The following is an 18,016-nucleotide window of genomic DNA, read 5'->3' as shown; positions in this document are numbered from 1 at the left end:
GTCTAGGGCCACACCACCCCGAACGCGCCCCATCTCGTCTGATCTCCGAAGCTAAGCAGCGTCGGGCCTGGTTAGTACTTGGATGGGAGACCGCCTGGGAATCCCGGGTGTCCTAGGCTTTTTTTTTTTTTTTTTTTTTTTTTTTTTTTGCCTGTTGCTCTGTCCCCTTGCCGGGAGCGCGGCGGGGCGGCGGTCCGGCGGATCACCCCCACCCTCAGCGCCCGCCGCGGTGCCTGCCGCCCCAGCCCGCACCGTGGGGCCTCCTCTTGTCCCAAGCCGGGACACCGCCGCCACGGGGCAGCATGCGTGCCATCTGGACTGTCCGGTCTCAGTCCAAAGGTCTGGTCTGTGGGAAACGACACGCTGGAGGAAACCTGGAGAGTCTGAGAGGGGAGGGAGTTCCGGAAGGATTCCAGGATGTCACTTTGAGCGAGTATGTGACCAGAACTCGTCCCGTTGCTTTTGGGGTTCTATGGGCTACACGTAGGAATCTCTGGTGGTGGCACTGGAGGTTGGGGGATCCGGAGTCACACCCAGACCTGCTCGACAGGCCTCCTTTTACTTTTCTTTTCGGATTCATGTTCTTAGAAAGTGTCTCTTATCTCTATGATTGCATTTTCTTTTCTCTCTCCTTTCTAGCAGATGATGGGAGTACAAGTATTGAGGTGACATGTGTTGCCCGTGCCCCCCTCCCCCCTGTCTCCTTATTTATTTCTCATTCTCTCCCAGCGTATTGTGGGGGTACCAATGTTCAGGTCGGGTGCATTGCTCTTTCCCCGCCTCCCCCCTCGGGTCAGAGCTTCAAGTGCGCCCATCCCCCAGTCGGTGCGCACCCACCCCCTCCCTAATGGATGTGTATGCCCACCCCCTCCCCACGCCCGCCCGACACCCACCCGATGAAGGTGATTCCTCGCTGTCCACTTAGGTGTCCATCCGTTCCTACCAATTTGCCGGTGAGCGCGCGCACGTGGTGCTCGTGTGTCCGTTCTTGGGACACCTGGCCTACTGGAACGGGTTCCAGCTCTGGCCAGGAGAACACGAGAGGCGCCCCCTCACCGCTGCTCCTCACAGCCGAATGGCACTCCGTGGTGTCCACGCGCCACATGTTACTAATGCACTCCTGGATGGATGGGCACTCGGGTCGCTTCCACATCTTTGCGATTGTGAATTGTGCCCTAACTGTCACCCTACCCCTTACCCAGCCCGTCTCCTCTGCCCCTGCCTGACGCGCTCCTCCCCCGCCAGGCCCGTCACTGTCCTCGGCCCCTGCCCCTGCCTGACCGGCCCCTTCCCGCCCCGGCCCGTCACCGTCACCGTCCTCTGCCCCTGCCTGACAGGCTCCTCTCCGCCCGGCCCACCACCTGGGCCACTGCCTGACTCGCTCCTCCCCGGCCAGGCCCGTCACTGTCCTGGGCCCCCGCCTGACCGGCTCCTTCCCGCCCGGCCTGTCACCGTCCTCGGCCCCTGCCTGACACGCTCCTCCCCGCCCGTCACCGTCCTCGGCCCCTGCCTGACCGGCTCCTCCGTCGCCTGGGCCTTCCAGGGGCTTGGTGTGGACGCTGCTTCCAGGAAGCCCTCCAGGAACCCGGCAGCAGGGCGGCCGCAGCAGTCTGGCGCAGGCATCGCTAAGTCGCCTGCCGGGGACGGGGACGTGCCCCGCTGTGCCGCGGGGGCCCAGCCTGGTGTCTTCCCTGAGGCCCTGGGGCTGCCGCTCCCCGCAAGGGGAGAGCCTCGGAGGTGGGGACCGCCTCCTGATGGGGACGTCCACGCAGCTCTCCACGTCGGATTCCGGGGCTCTCTGTCCTGCCTGAAGGCCCAGCTGGCCTGCGGGTCCTTAGAGTGGCAGGAACATCCTCAAACTGATATTGCGAGTCCGGGGGTTGTCTGCACTTTTGTGCTGGGCACCCCAGGGAGGCCCAGGGGCTGGCTGGACAACGCGGTCTGCTCGGGTGCTTTGGAGGAGCAACCGATGCCCTTTGGACTTTGGTAGCAGCGTCTCAGGTGTCTCTGAGCCCTGCGCCATGTCGGGGAGGAGGCGGGAGGGGCCGCGACCTGCAGTCGTGTTCCCGGGGTGGCACGGCATGTGGCTTCTTCCACAGGCTGCTTGGCCTGGGCTCCCTGCACCTGGGCCTTTGGGGGACTGGCCCTGTGCTTGCCAACGCTTCCTGCAGGGACCCGGAGCTGGGAGGTGGCATCTCCCAGCCCTGGGCCGGGCAGAGCCCCAGCGGGCCATGCCCACAACCTCTCTCAGCACGGGTCCCCCAGAAGGCTCCTTTGGGACCAGGATTCTCCTGCGGGTGACTTCTTAAAGTCTGGCCCCTGGATGGAGGGGCACCGGGAGCAGAGGAGCCGGAAGCGGAAGGGGGTGCCCATGCGAGGGGACATTTTCAGGCCAAGTACCAGCTTCAGCCTGATCCTCCTGGGAACCCCGGGGTGTACGTCACACCTCCTGGTTGTCCCGCTCTGAGACAAGGAGCCGGGCTTCGCATTCCCACAGCAGCCAGTCGTGGGCTGAGGACACCTGGGGCCTTGGGAACTCCCTGGCTTCTCTTTGGATTACCATTTGGAGCTGCTTGGGAATCGTGCCGCCACACACACCCGAGTGCAGGTGTCTTCTGCACAGACTGCGGGCCTCGCGCTTCTGAATGCCACTGGCTCGCCACCCACCCACGGGTGAACCTGGTCAGGGTGCTTTCTCTAAGGAGCCGACTCTGATCCGGGCGGGCTACCGGTGTCTCTGTTTGCTCGTTTCTTTCTTCCATTTCGGGAAAGTCTGCCTTACTGGGTGTGGAAATCTCCTATGCCTTTCCTCGCCTATTCTGTCAGCTTTAAAATTCTCTTTCAGTTGCCACCCTCACAGATGGATTAGGAAACTCTTTCCGGTGCACTCATTAGTGAAATGACCTCAAGGAAGCTCGAATCCAATATCTAATCGCCGGCTTTTAGCAAGTCCACACCCGAGGGTGGTTGGGGTCCAATCCAGCCCCGGGCCAGGCCCAGGCCCCTTGGACTGGGCCACAGGAGGACACGGAGCAGGGTCCCGGCCCCCACGGGAGCGGTGCCGGCAGTTCTCCAAGGGCTTGGGGGTTTTCCAGAGGTAGGAGATGGAGGGGACTGATTTCTTCAGCGCCCCCCAAACCACCCCGCCCCACCCCAGCCATGGGACACATCCCGAGAGACGCCCCTACACTCGCTCCCCTCCCCCATGCGCTGTGCCCCAGCCCTGGCCCTGGGGAATAGGCGGCAGCCCACCCACAGGGCGGGGGCGCAGCTGACAGGGGTTGTGCGGGAGGGCGGCCCCTGGCTGGGGTCAAAGGGTGAGCGCGCGTGCGCAGTCAGCGGCGGCGCGCTGGGGGTGGGGGCGGGTAGGTGAAGGAGGCGAGGTGAGGAGAGGAGGGGGGCTGGAAGGTCTCCACCTTGGCGGGTCCAGCCGTGGAGGCGCATCGTGTCTGTGTGTGTGTGTTTGTGTGTGTGTGTGTGTGTGTGTGTGTGTGTGTGTGTGTGTGTGTGTAGACAGCCCCCACCCCACCCCGCCCCGCCCCGTCCCTCACCTCAGTCCTCCGGAGTCCGCCCGACCGGGCCGGCCAACTGCACAGGCCCGGCGCGGGTCAGCGCTATCGCGGGGAAGCGCGGTGAGGCTGGCCTCTTGAGCGGGGCAGGGGCGCCCTCCGCGGTCTAGGGCCACACCACCCCGAACGCGCCCCATCTCGTCTGATCTCCGAAGCTAAGCAGCGTCGGGCCTGGTTAGTACTTGGATGGGAGACCGCCTGGGAATCCCGGGTGTCCTAGGCTTTTTTTTTTTTTTTTTTTTTTTTTTTTGCCTGTTGCTCTGTCCCCTTGCCGGGAGCGCGGCGGGGCGGCGGTCCGGCGGATCACCCCCACCCTCAGCGCCCGCCGCGGTGCCTGCCGCCCCAGCCCGCACCGTGGGGCCTCCTCTTGTCCCAAGCCGGGACACCGCCGCCACGGGGCAGCATGCGTGCCATCTGGACTGTCCGGTCTCAGTCCAAAGGTCTGGTCTGTGGGAAACGACACGCTGGAGGAAACCTGGAGAGTCTGAGAGGGGAGGGAGTTCCGGAAGGATTCCAGGATGTCACTTTGAGCGAGTATGTGACCAGAACTCGTCCCGTTGCTTTTGGGGTTCTATGGGCTACACGTAGGAATCTCTGGTGGTGGCACTGGAGGTTGGGGGATCCGGAGTCACACCCAGACCTGCTCGACAGGCCTCCTTTTACTTTTCTTTTCGGATTCATGTTCTTAGAAAGTGTCTCTTATCTCTATGCTCTATGATTGCATTTTCTTTTCTCTCTCCTTTCTAGCAGATGATGGGAGTACAAGTATTGAGGTGACATGTGTTGCCCGTGCCCCCCTCCCCCCTGTCTCCTTATTTATTTCTCATTCTCCCCCAGCGTATTGTGGGGGTACCAATGTTCAGGTCGGGTGCATTGCTCTTTCCCCGCCTCCCCCCTCGGGTCAGAGCTTCAAGTGCGCCCATCCCCCAGTCGGTGCGCACCCACCCCCTCCCTAATGGATGTGTATGCCCACCCCCTCCCCACGCCCGCCCGACACCCACCCGATGAAGGTGATTCCTCGCTGTCCACTTAGGTGTCCATCCGTTCCTACCAATTTGCCGGTGAGCGCGCGCACGTGGTGCTCGTGTGTCCGTTCTTGGGACACCTGGCCTACTGGAACGGGTTCCAGCTCTGGCCAGGAGAACACGAGAGGCGCCCCCTCACCGCTGCTCCTCACAGCCGAATGGCACTCCGTGGTGTCCACGCGCCACATGTTACTAATGCACTCCTGGATGGATGGGCACTCGGGTCGCTTCCACATCTTTGCGATTGTGAATTGTGCCCTAACTGTCACCCTACCCCTTACCCAGCCCGTCTCCTCTGCCCCTGCCTGACGCGCTCCTCCCCCGCCAGGCCCGTCACTGTCCTCGGCCCCTGCCCCTGCCTGACCGGCCCCTTCCCGCCCCGGCCCGTCACCGTCACCGTCCTCTGCCCCTGCCTGACAGGCTCCTCTCCGCCCGGCCCACCACCTGGGCCACTGCCTGACTCGCTCCTCCCCGGCCAGGCCCGTCACTGTCCTGGGCCCCCGCCTGACCGGCTCCTTCCCGCCCGGCCTGTCACCGTCCTCGGCCCCTGCCTGACACGCTCCTCCCCGCCCGTCACCGTCCTCGGCCCCTGCCTGACCGGCTCCTCCGTCGCCTGGGCCTTCCAGGGGCTTGGTGTGGACGCTGCTTCCAGGAAGCCCTCCAGGAACCCGGCAGCAGGGCGGCCGCAGCAGTCTGGCGCAGGCATCGCTAAGTCGCCTGCCGGGGACGGGGACGTGCCCCGCTGTGCCGCGGGGGCCCAGCCTGGTGTCTTCCCTGAGGCCCTGGGGCTGCCGCTCCCCGCAAGGGGAGAGCCTCGGAGGTGGGGACCGCCTCCTGATGGGGACGTCCACGCAGCTCTCCACGTCGGATTCCGGGGCTCTCTGTCCTGCCTGAAGGCCCAGCTGGCCTGCGGGTCCTTAGAGTGGCAGGAACATCCTCAAACTGATATTGCGAGTCCGGGGGTTGTCTGCACTTTTGTGCTGGGCACCCCAGGGAGGCCCAGGGGCTGGCTGGACAACGCGGTCTGCTCGGGTGCTTTGGAGGAGCAACCGATGCCCTTTGGACTTTGGTAGCAGCGTCTCAGGTGTCTCTGAGCCCTGCGCCATGTCGGGGAGGAGGCGGGAGGGGCCGCGACCTGCAGTCGTGTTCCCGGGGTGGCACGGCATGTGGCTTCTTCCACAGGCTGCTTGGCCTGGGCTCCCTGCACCTGGGCCTTTGGGGGACTGGCCCTGTGCTTGCCAACGCTTCCTGCAGGGACCCGGAGCTGGGAGGTGGCATCTCCCAGCCCTGGGCCGGGCAGAGCCCCAGCGGGCCATGCCCACAACCTCTCTCAGCACGGGTCCCCCAGAAGGCTCCTTTGGGACCAGGATTCTCCTGCGGGTGACTTCTTAAAGTCTGGCCCCTGGATGGAGGGGCACCGGGAGCAGAGGAGCCGGAAGCGGAAGGGGGTGCCCATGCGAGGGGACATTTTCAGGCCAAGTACCAGCTTCAGCCTGATCCTCCTGGGAACCCCGGGGTGTACGTCACACCTCCTGGTTGTCCCGCTCTGAGACAAGGAGCCGGGCTTCGCATTCCCACAGCAGCCAGTCGTGGGCTGAGGACACCTGGGGCCTTGGGAACTCCCTGGCTTCTCTTTGGATTACCATTTGGAGCTGCTTGGGAATCGTGCCGCCACACACACCCGAGTGCAGGTGTCTTCTGCACAGACTGCGGGCCTCGCGCTTCTGAATGCCACTGGCTCGCCACCCACCCACGGGTGAACCTGGTCAGGGTGCTTTCTCTAAGGAGCCGACTCTGATCCGGGCGGGCTACCGGTGTCTCTGTTTGCTCGTTTCTTTCTTCCATTTCGGGAAAGTCTGCCTTACTGGGTGTGGAAATCTCCTATGCCTTTCCTCGCCTATTCTGTCAGCTTTAAAATTCTCTTTCAGTTGCCACCCTCACAGATGGATTAGGAAACTCTTTCCGGTGCACTCATTAGTGAAATGACCTCAAGGAAGCTCGAATCCAATATCTAATCGCCGGCTTTTAGCAAGTCCACACCCGAGGGTGGTTGGGGTCCAATCCAGCCCCGGGCCAGGCCCAGGCCCCTTGGACTGGGCCACAGGAGGACACGGAGCAGGGTCCCGGCCCCCACGGGAGCGGTGCCGGCAGTTCTCCAAGGGCTTGGGGGTTTTCCAGAGGTAGGAGATGGAGGGGACTGATTTCTTCAGCGCCCCCCAAACCACCCCGCCCCACCCCAGCCATGGGACACATCCCGAGAGACGCCCCTACACTCGCTCCCCTCCCCCATGCGCTGTGCCCCAGCCCTGGCCCTGGGGAATAGGCGGCAGCCCACCCACAGGGCGGGGGCGCAGCTGACAGGGGTTGTGCGGGAGGGCGGCCCCTGGCTGGGGTCAAAGGGTGAGCGCGCGTGCGCAGTCAGCGGCGGCGCGCTGGGGGTGGGGGCGGGTAGGTGAAGGAGGCGAGGTGAGGAGAGGAGGGGGGCTGGAAGGTCTCCACCTTGGCGGGTCCAGCCGTGGAGGCGCATCGTGTCTGTGTGTGTGTGTTTGTGTGTGTGTGTGTGTGTGTGTGTGTGTGTGTGTGTGTGTGTGTAGACAGCCCCCACCCCACCCCGCCCCGCCCCGTCCCTCACCTCAGTCCTCCGGAGTCCGCCCGACCGGGCCGGCGAACTCCACAGGCCCGGCGCGGGTCAGCGCTATCGCGGGGAAGCGCGGTGAGGCTGGCCTCTTGAGCGGGGCAGGGGCGCCCTCCGCGGTCTAGGGCCACACCACCCCGAACGCGCCCCATCTCGTCTGATCTCCGAAGCTAAGCAGCGTCGGGCCTGGTTAGTACTTGGATGGGAGACCGCCTGGGAATCCCGGGTGTCCTAGGCTTTTTTTTTTTTTTTTTTTTTTTTTTTTTGCCTGTTGCTCTGTCCCCTTGCCGGGAGCGCGGCGGGGCGGCGGTCCGGCGGATCACCCCCACCCTCAGCGCCCGCCGCGGTGCCTGCCGCCCCAGCCCGCACCGTGGGGCCTCCTCTTGTCCCAAGCCGGGACACCGCCGCCACGGGGCAGCATGCGTGCCATCTGGACTGTCCGGTCTCAGTCCAAAGGTCTGGTCTGTGGGAAACGACACGCTGGAGGAAACCTGGAGAGTCTGAGAGGGGAGGGAGTTCCGGAAGGATTCCAGGATGTCACTTTGAGCGAGTATGTGACCAGAACTCGTCCCGTTGCTTTTGGGGTTCTATGGGCTACACGTAGGAATCTCTGGTGGTGGCACTGGAGGTTGGGGGATCCGGAGTCACACCCAGACCTGCTCGACAGGCCTCCTTTTACTTTTCTTTTCGGATTCATGTTCTTAGAAAGTGTCTCTTATCTCTATGATTGCATTTTCTTTTCTCTCTCCTTTCTAGCAGATGATGGGAGTACAAGTATTGAGGTGACATGTGTTGCCCGTGCCCCCCTCCCCCCTGTCTCCTTATTTATTTCTCATTCTCTCCCAGCGTATTGTGGGGGTACCAATGTTCAGGTCGGGTGCATTGCTCTTTCCCCGCCTCCCCCCTCGGGTCAGAGCTTCAAGTGCGCCCATCCCCCAGTCGGTGCGCACCCACCCCCTCCCTAATGGATGTGTATGCCCACCCCCTCCCCACGCCCGCCCGACACCCACCCGATGAAGGTGATTCCTCGCTGTCCACTTAGGTGTCCATCCGTTCCTACCAATTTGCCGGTGAGCGCGCGCACGTGGTGCTCGTGTGTCCGTTCTTGGGACACCTGGCCTACTGGAACGGGTTCCAGCTCTGGCCAGGAGAACACGAGAGGCGCCCCCTCACCGCTGCTCCTCACAGCCGAATGGCACTCCGTGGTGTCCACGCGCCACATGTTACTAATGCACTCCTGGATGGATGGGCACTCGGGTCGCTTCCACATCTTTGCGATTGTGAATTGTGCCCTAACTGTCACCCTACCCCTTACCCAGCCCGTCTCCTCTGCCCCTGCCTGACGCGCTCCTCCCCCGCCAGGCCCGTCACTGTCCTCGGCCCCTGCCCCTGCCTGACCGGCCCCTTCCCGCCCCGGCCCGTCACCGTCACCGTCCTCTGCCCCTGCCTGACAGGCTCCTCTCCGCCCGGCCCACCACCTGGGCCACTGCCTGACTCGCTCCTCCCCGGCCAGGCCCGTCACTGTCCTGGGCCCCCGCCTGACCGGCTCCTTCCCGCCCGGCCTGTCACCGTCCTCGGCCCCTGCCTGACACGCTCCTCCCCGCCCGTCACCGTCCTCGGCCCCTGCCTGACCGGCTCCTCCGTCGCCTGGGCCTTCCAGGGGCTTGGTGTGGACGCTGCTTCCAGGAAGCCCTCCAGGAACCCGGCAGCAGGGCGGCCGCAGCAGTCTGGCGCAGGCATCGCTAAGTCGCCTGCCGGGGACGGGGACGTGCCCCGCTGTGCCGCGGGGGCCCAGCCTGGTGTCTTCCCTGAGGCCCTGGGGCTGCCGCTCCCCGCAAGGGGAGAGCCTCGGAGGTGGGGACCGCCTCCTGATGGGGACGTCCACGCAGCTCTCCACGTCGGATTCCGGGGCTCTCTGTCCTGCCTGAAGGCCCAGCTGGCCTGCGGGTCCTTAGAGTGGCAGGAACATCCTCAAACTGATATTGCGAGTCCGGGGGTTGTCTGCACTTTTGTGCTGGGCACCCCAGGGAGGCCCAGGGGCTGGCTGGACAACGCGGTCTGCTCGGGTGCTTTGGAGGAGCAACCGATGCCCTTTGGACTTTGGTAGCAGCGTCTCAGGTGTCTCTGAGCCCTGCGCCATGTCGGGGAGGAGGCGGGAGGGGCCGCGACCTGCAGTCGTGTTCCCGGGGTGGCACGGCATGTGGCTTCTTCCACAGGCTGCTTGGCCTGGGCTCCCTGCACCTGGGCCTTTGGGGGACTGACCCTGTGCTTGCCAACGCTTCCTGCAGGGACCCGGAGCTGGGAGGTGGCATCTCCCAGCCCTGGGCCGGGCAGAGCCCCAGCGGGCCATGCCCACAACCTCTCTCAGCACGGGTCCCCCAGAAGGCTCCTTTGGGACCAGGATTCTCCTGCGGGTGACTTCTTAAAGTCTGGCCCCTGGATGGAGGGGCACCGGGAGCAGAGGAGCCGGAAGCGGAAGGGGGTGCCCATGCGAGGGGACATTTTCAGGCCAAGTACCAGCTTCAGCCTGATCCTCCTGGGAACCCCGGGGTGTACGTCACACCTCCTGGTTGTCCCGCTCTGAGACAAGGAGCCGGGCTTCGCATTCCCACAGCAGCCAGTCGTGGGCTGAGGACACCTGGGGCCTTGGGAACTCCCTGGCTTCTCTTTGGATTACCATTTGGAGCTGCTTGGGAATCGTGCCGCCACACACACCCGAGTGCAGGTGTCTTCTGCACAGACTGCGGGCCTCGCGCTTCTGAATGCCACTGGCTCGCCACCCACCCACGGGTGAACCTGGTCAGGGTGCTTTCTCTAAGGAGCCGACTCTGATCCGGGCGGGCTACCGGTGTCTCTGTTTGCTCGTTTCTTTCTTCCATGTCGGGAAAGTCTGCCTTACTGGGTGTGGAAATCTCCTATGCCTTTCCTCGCCTATTCTGTCAGCTTTAAAATTCTCTTTCAGTTGCCACCCTCACAGATGGATTAGGAAACTCTTTCCGGTGCACTCATTAGTGAAATGACCTCAAGGAAGCTCGAATCCAATATCTAATCGCCGGCTTTTAGCAAGTCCACACCCGAGGGTGGTTGGGGTCCAATCCAGCCCCGGGCCAGGCCCAGGCCCCTTGGACTGGGCCACAGGAGGACACGGAGCAGGGTCCCGGCCCCCACGGGAGCGGTGCCGGCAGTTCTCCAAGGGCTTGGGGGTTTTCCAGAGGTAGGAGATGGAGGGGACTGATTTCTTCAGCGCCCCCCAAACCACCCCGCCCCACCCCAGCCATGGGACACATCCCGAGAGACGCCCCTACACTCGCTCCCCTCCCCCATGCGCTGTGCCCCAGCCCTGGCCCTGGGGAATAGGCGGCAGCCCACCCACAGGGCGGGGGCGCAGCTGACAGGGGTTGTGCGGGAGGGCGGCCCCTGGCTGGGGTCAAAGGGTGAGCGCGCGTGCGCAGTCAGCGGCGGCGCGCTGGGGGTGGGGGCGGGTAGGTGAAGGAGGCGAGGTGAGGAGAGGAGGGGGGCTGGAAGGTCTCCACCTTGGCGGGTCCAGCCGTGGAGGCGCATCGTGTCTGTGTGTGTGTGTTTGTGTGTGTGTGTGTGTGTGTGTGTGTGTGTGTGTGTGTGTGTGTAGACAGCCCCCACCCCACCCCGCCCCGCCCCGTCCCTCACCTCAGTCCTCCGGAGTCCGCCCGACCGGGCCGGCCAACTGCACAGGCCCGGCGCGGGTCAGCGCTATCGCGGGGAAGCGCGGTGAGGCTGGCCTCTTGAGCGGGGCAGGGGCGCCCTCCGCGGTCTAGGGCCACACCACCCCGAACGCGCCCCATCTCGTCTGATCTCCGAAGCTAAGCAGCGTCGGGCCTGGTTAGTACTTGGATGGGAGACCGCCTGGGAATCCCGGGTGTCCTAGGCTTTTTTTTTTTTTTTTTTTTTTTTTTTTTGCCTGTTGCTCTGTCCCCTTGCCGGGAGCGCGGCGGGGCGGCGGTCCGGCGGATCACCCCCACCCTCAGCGCCCGCCGCGGTGCCTGCCGCCCCAGCCCGCACCGTGGGGCCTCCTCTTGTCCCAAGCCGGGACACCGCCGCCACGGGGCAGCATGCGTGCCATCTGGACTGTCCGGTCTCAGTCCAAAGGTCTGGTCTGTGGGAAACGACACGCTGGAGGAAACCTGGAGAGTCTGAGAGGGGAGGGAGTTCCGGAAGGATTCCAGGATGTCACTTTGAGCGAGTATGTGACCAGAACTCGTCCCGTTGCTTTTGGGGTTCTATGGGCTACACGTAGGAATCTCTGGTGGTGGCACTGGAGGTTGGGGGATCCGGAGTCACACCCAGACCTGCTCGACAGGCCTCCTTTTACTTTTCTTTTCGGATTCATGTTCTTAGAAAGTGTCTCTTATCTCTATGATTGCATTTTCTTTTCTCTCTCCTTTCTAGCAGATGATGGGAGTACAAGTATTGAGGTGACATGTGTTGCCCGTGCCCCCCTCCCCCCTGTCTCCTTATTTATTTCTCATTCTCCCCCAGCGTATTGTGGGGGTACCAATGTTCAGGTCGGGTGCATTGCTCTTTCCCCGCCTCCCCCCTCGGGTCAGAGCTTCAAGTGCGCCCATCCCCCAGTCGGTGCGCACCCACCCCCTCCCTAATGGATGTGTATGCCCACCCCCTCCCCACGCCCGCCCGACACCCACCCGATGAAGGTGATTCCTCGCTGTCCACTTAGGTGTCCATCCGTTCCTACCAATTTGCCGGTGAGCGCGCGCACGTGGTGCTCGTGTGTCCGTTCTTGGGACACCTGGCCTACTGGAACGGGTTCCAGCTCTGGCCAGGAGAACACGAGAGGCGCCCCCTCACCGCTGCTCCTCACAGCCGAATGGCACTCCGTGGTGTCCACGCGCCACATGTTACTAATGCACTCCTGGATGGATGGGCACTCGGGTCGCTTCCACATCTTTGCGATTGTGAATTGTGCCCTAACTGTCACCCTACCCCTTACCCAGCCCGTCTCCTCTGCCCCTGCCTGACGCGCTCCTCCCCCGCCAGGCCCGTCACTGTCCTCGGCCCCTGCCCCTGCCTGACCGGCCCCTTCCCGCCCCGGCCCGTCACCGTCACCGTCCTCTGCCCCTGCCTGACAGGCTCCTCTCCGCCCGGCCCACCACCTGGGCCACTGCCTGACTCGCTCCTCCCCGGCCAGGCCCGTCACTGTCCTGGGCCCCCGCCTGACCGGCTCCTTCCCGCCCGGCCTGTCACCGTCCTCGGCCCCTGCCTGACACGCTCCTCCCCGCCCGTCACCGTCCTCGGCCCCTGCCTGACCGGCTCCTCCGTCGCCTGGGCCTTCCAGGGGCTTGGTGTGGACGCTGCTTCCAGGAAGCCCTCCAGGAACCCGGCAGCAGGGCGGCCGCAGCAGTCTGGCGCAGGCATCGCTAAGTCGCCTGCCGGGGACGGGGACGTGCCCCGCTGTGCCGCGGGGGCCCAGCCTGGTGTCTTCCCTGAGGCCCTGGGGCTGCCGCTCCCCGCAAGGGGAGAGCCTCGGAGGTGGGGACCGCCTCCTGATGGGGACGTCCACGCAGCTCTCCACGTCGGATTCCGGGGCTCTCTGTCCTGCCTGAAGGCCCAGCTGGCCTGCGGGTCCTTAGAGTGGCAGGAACATCCTCAAACTGATATTGCGAGTCCGGGGGTTGTCTGCACTTTTGTGCTGGGCACCCCAGGGAGGCCCAGGGGCTGGCTGGACAACGCGGTCTGCTCGGGTGCTTTGGAGGAGCAACCGATGCCCTTTGGACTTTGGTAGCAGCGTCTCAGGTGTCTCTGAGCCCTGCGCCATGTCGGGGAGGAGGCGGGAGGGGCCGCGACCTGCAGTCGTGTTCCCGGGGTGGCACGGCATGTGGCTTCTTCCACAGGCTGCTTGGCCTGGGCTCCCTGCACCTGGGCCTTTGGGGGACTGGCCCTGTGCTTGCCAACGCTTCCTGCAGGGACCCGGAGCTGGGAGGTGGCATCTCCCAGCCCTGGGCCGGGCAGAGCCCCAGCGGGCCATGCCCACAACCTCTCTCAGCACGGGTCCCCCAGAAGGCTCCTTTGGGACCAGGATTCTCCTGCGGGTGACTTCTTAAAGTCTGGCCCCTGGATGGAGGGGCACCGGGAGCAGAGGAGCCGGAAGCGGAAGGGGGTGCCCATGCGAGGGGACATTTTCAGGCCAAGTACCAGCTTCAGCCTGATCCTCCTGGGAACCCCGGGGTGTACGTCACACCTCCTGGTTGTCCCGCTCTGAGACAAGGAGCCGGGCTTCGCATTCCCACAGCAGCCAGTCGTGGGCTGAGGACACCTGGGGCCTTGGGAACTCCCTGGCTTCTCTTTGGATTACCATTTGGAGCTGCTTGGGAATCGTGCCGCCACACACACCCGAGTGCAGGTGTCTTCTGCACAGACTGCGGGCCTCGCGCTTCTGAATGCCACTGGCTCGCCACCCACCCACGGGTGAACCTGGTCAGGGTGCTTTCTCTAAGGAGCCGACTCTGATCCGGGCGGGCTACCGGTGTCTCTGTTTGCTCGTTTCTTTCTTCCATTTCGGGAAAGTCTGCCTTACTGGGTGTGGAAATCTCCTATGCCTTTCCTCGCCTATTCTGTCAGCTTTAAAATTCTCTTTCAGTTGCCACCCTCACAGATGGATTAGGAAACTCTTTCCGGTGCACTCATTAGTGAAATGACCTCAAGGAAGCTCGAATCCAATATCTAATCGCCGGCTTTTAGCAAGTCCACACCCGAGGGTGGTTGGGGTCCAATCCAGCCCCGGGCCAGGCCCAGGCCCCTTGGACTGGGCCACAGGAGGACACGGAGCAGGGTCCCGGCCCCCACGGGAGCGGTGCCGGCAGTTCTCCAAGGGCTTGGGGGTTTTCCAGAGGTAGGAGATGGAGGGGACTGATTTCTTCAGCGCCCCCCAAACCACCCCGCCCCACCCCAGCCATGGGACACATCCCGAGAGACGCCCCTACACTCGCTCCCCTCCCCCATGCGCTGTGCCCCAGCCCTGGCCCTGGGGAATAGGCGGCAGCCCACCCACAGGGCGGGGGCGCAGCTGACAGGGGTTGTGCGGGAGGGCGGCCCCTGGCTGGGGTCAAAGGGTGAGCGCGCGTGCGCAGTCAGCGGCGGCGCGCTGGGGGTGGGGGCGGGTAGGTGAAGGAGGCGAGGTGAGGAGAGGAGGGGGGCTGGAAGGTCTCCACCTTGGCGGGTCCAGCCGTGGAGGCGCATCGTGTCTGTGTGTGTGTGTTTGTGTGTGTGTGTGTGTGTGTGTGTGTGTGTGTGTGTGTGTGTGTAGACAGCCCCCACCCCACCCCGCCCCGCCCCGTCCCTCACCTCAGTCCTCCGGAGTCCGCCCGACCGGGCCGGCGAACTCCACAGGCCCGGCGCGGGTCAGCGCTATCGCGGGGAAGCGCGGTGAGGCTGGCCTCTTGAGCGGGGCAGGGGCGCCCTCCGCGGTCTAGGGCCACACCACCCCGAACGCGCCCCATCTCGTCTGATCTCCGAAGCTAAGCAGCGTCGGGCCTGGTTAGTACTTGGATGGGAGACCGCCTGGGAATCCCGGGTGTCCTAGGCTTTTTTTTTTTTTTTTTTTTTTTTTTTTTGCCTGTTGCTCTGTCCCCTTGCCGGGAGCGCGGCGGGGCGGCGGTCCGGCGGATCACCCCCACCCTCAGCGCCCGCCGCGGTGCCTGCCGCCCCAGCCCGCACCGTGGGGCCTCCTCTTGTCCCAAGCCGGGACACCGCCGCCACGGGGCAGCATGCGTGCCATCTGGACTGTCCGGTCTCAGTCCAAAGGTCTGGTCTGTGGGAAACGACACGCTGGAGGAAACCTGGAGAGTCTGAGAGGGGAGGGAGTTCCGGAAGGATTCCAGGATGTCACTTTGAGCGAGTATGTGACCAGAACTCGTCCCGTTGCTTTTGGGGTTCTATGGGCTACACGTAGGAATCTCTGGTGGTGGCACTGGAGGTTGGGGGATCCGGAGTCACACCCAGACCTGCTCGACAGGCCTCCTTTTACTTTTCTTTTCGGATTCATGTTCTTAGAAAGTGTCTCTTATCTCTATGATTGCATTTTCTTTTCTCTCTCCTTTCTAGCAGATGATGGGAGTACAAGTATTGAGGTGACATGTGTTGCCCGTGCCCCCCTCCCCCCTGTCTCCTTATTTATTTCTCATTCTCTCCCAGCGTATTGTGGGGGTACCAATGTTCAGGTCGGGTGCATTGCTCTTTCCCCGCCTCCCCCCTCGGGTCAGAGCTTCAAGTGCGCCCATCCCCCAGTGGGTGCGCACCCACCCCCTCCCTAATGGATGTGTATGCCCACCCCCTCCCCACGCCCGCCCGACACCCACCCGATGAAGGTGATTCCTCGCTGTCCACTTAGGTGTCCATCCGTTCCTACCAATTTGCCGGTGAGCGCGCGCACGTGGTGCTCGTGTGTCCGTTCTTGGGACACCTGGCCTACTGGAACGGGTTCCAGCTCTGGCCAGGAGAACACGAGAGGCGCCCCCTCACCGCTGCTCCTCACAGCCGAATGGCACTCCGTGGTGTCCACGCGCCACATGTTACTAATGCACTCCTGGATGGATGGGCACTCGGGTCGCTTCCACATCTTTGCGATTGTGAATTGTGCCCTAACTGTCACCCTACCCCTTACCCAGCCCGTCTCCTCTGCCCCTGCCTGACGCGCTCCTCCCCCGCCAGGCCCGTCACTGTCCTCGGCCCCTGCCCCTGCCTGACCGGCCCCTTCCCGCCCCGGCCCGTCACCGTCACCGTCCTCTGCCCCTGCCTGACAGGCTCCTCTCCGCCCGGCCCACCACCTGGGCCACTGCCTGACTCGCTCCTCCCCGGCCAGGCCCGTCACTGTCCTGGGCCCCCGCCTGACCGGCTCCTTCCCGCCCGGCCTGTCACCGTCCTCGGCCCCTGCCTGACACGCTCCTCCCCGCCCGTCACCGTCCTCGGCCCCTGCCTGACCGGCTCCTCCGTCGCCTGGGCCTTCCAGGGGCTTGGTGTGGACGCTGCTTCCAGGAAGCCCTCCAGGAACCCGGCAGCAGGGCGGCCGCAGCAGTCTGGCGCAGGCATCGCTAAGTCGCCTGCCGGGGACGGGGACGTGCCCCGCTGTGCCGCGGGGGCCCAGCCTGGTGTCTTCCCTGAGGCCCTGGGGCTGCCGCTCCCCGCAAGGGGAGAGCCTCGGAGGTGGGGACCGCCTCCTGATGGGGACGTCCACGCAGCTCTCCACGTCGGATTCCGGGGCTCTCTGTCCTGCCTGAAGGCCCAGCTGGCCTGCGGGTCCTTAGAGTGGCAGGAACATCCTCAAACTGATATTGCGAGTCCGGGGGTTGTCTGCACTTTTGTGCTGGGCACCCCAGGGAGGCCCAGGGGCTGGCTGGACAACGCGGTCTGCTCGGGTGCTTTGGAGGAGCAACCGATGCCCTTTGGACTTTGGTAGCAGCGTCTCAGGTGTCTCTGAGCCCTGCGCCATGTCGGGGAGGAGGCGGGAGGGGCCGCGACCTGCAGTCGTGTTCCCGGGGTGGCACGGCATGTGGCTTCTTCCACAGGCTGCTTGGCCTGGGCTCCCTGCACCTGGGCCTTTGGGGGACTGGCCCTGTGCTTGCCAACGCTTCCTGCAGGGACCCGGAGCTGGGAGGTGGCATCTCCCAGCCCTGGGCCGGGCAGAGCCCCAGCGGGCCATGCCCACAACCTCTCTCAGCACGGGTCCCCCAGAAGGCTCCTTTGGGACCAGGATTCTCCTGCGGGTGACTTCTTAAAGTCTGGCCCCTGGATGGAGGGGCACCGGGAGCAGAGGAGCCGGAAGCGGAAGGGGGTGCCCATGCGAGGGGACATTTTCAGGCCAAGTACCAGCTTCAGCCTGATCCTCCTGGGAACCCCGGGGTGTACGTCACACCTCCTGGTTGTCCCGCTCTGAGACAAGGAGCCGGGCTTCGCATTCCCACAGCAGCCAGTCGTGGGCTGAGGACACCTGGGGCCTTGGGAACTCCCTGGCTTCTCTTTGGATTACCATTTGGAGCTGCTTGGGAATCGTGCCGCCACACACACCCGAGTGCAGGTGTCTTCTGCACAGACTGCGGGCCTCGCGCTTCTGAATGCCACTGGCTCGCCACCCACCCACGGGTGAACCTGGTCAGGGTGCTTTCTCTAAGGAGCCGACTCTGATCCGGGCGGGCTACCGGTGTCTCTGTTTGCTCGTTTCTTTCTTCCATTTCGGGAAAGTCTGCCTTACTGGGTGTGGAAATCTCCTATGCCTTTCCTCGCCTATTCTGTCAGCTTTAAAATTCTCTTTCAGTTGCCACCCTCACAGATGGATTAGGAAACTCTTTCCGGTGCACTCATTAGTGAAATGACCTCAAGGAAGCTCGAATCCAATATCTAATCGCCGGCTTTTAGCAAGTCCACACCCGAGGGTGGTTGGGGTCCAATCCAGCCCCGGGCCAGGCCCAGGCCCCTTGGACTGGGCCACAGGAGGACACGGAGCAGGGTCCCGGCCCCCACGGGAGCGGTGCCGGCAGTTCTCCAAGGGCTTGGGGGTTTTCCAGAGGTAGGAGATGGAGGGGACTGATTTCTTCAGCGCCCCCCAAACCACCCCGCCCCACCCCAGCCATGGGACACATCCCGAGAGACGCCCCTACACTCGCTCCCCTCCCCCATGCGCTGTGCCCCAGCCCTGGCCCTGGGGAATAGGCGGCAGCCCACCCACAGGGCGGGGGCGCAGCTGACAGGGGTTGTGCGGGAGGGCGGCCCCTGGCTGGGGTCAAAGGGTGAGCGCGCGTGCG

At 64.2% G+C, this 18,016-nt stretch overlaps 5 pseudogenes; all 5 read left to right on the top strand.

The window, feature by feature from the left end:
* Positions 1 to 119, top strand: LOC142867394 (uncharacterized; annotated as a pseudogene).
* Positions 120 to 3,673: 3,554 nt separating this feature from the next.
* LOC142867392 (uncharacterized) lies at positions 3,674 to 3,792 on the top strand (annotated as a pseudogene).
* A 3,556-nt stretch (positions 3,793 to 7,348) lies between these two features.
* On the top strand, positions 7,349 to 7,467 carry LOC142867391 (uncharacterized; annotated as a pseudogene).
* A 3,550-nt stretch (positions 7,468 to 11,017) lies between these two features.
* LOC142867390 (uncharacterized) lies at positions 11,018 to 11,136 on the top strand (annotated as a pseudogene).
* A 3,550-nt stretch (positions 11,137 to 14,686) lies between these two features.
* On the top strand, positions 14,687 to 14,805 carry LOC142867389 (uncharacterized; annotated as a pseudogene).
* The last annotated feature ends 3,211 nt before the right edge of the window (positions 14,806 to 18,016 follow it).

The sequence above is a fragment of the Microcebus murinus genome, unplaced genomic scaffold (assembly GCF_040939455.1).
Source record: "Microcebus murinus isolate Inina unplaced genomic scaffold, M.murinus_Inina_mat1.0 scaf015_hap2_Mmur4.0, whole genome shotgun sequence".
Lineage (NCBI taxonomy): Eukaryota > Metazoa > Chordata > Mammalia > Primates > Cheirogaleidae > Microcebus > Microcebus murinus.
This window is presented reverse-complemented; position numbering and strand designations above follow the sequence as displayed.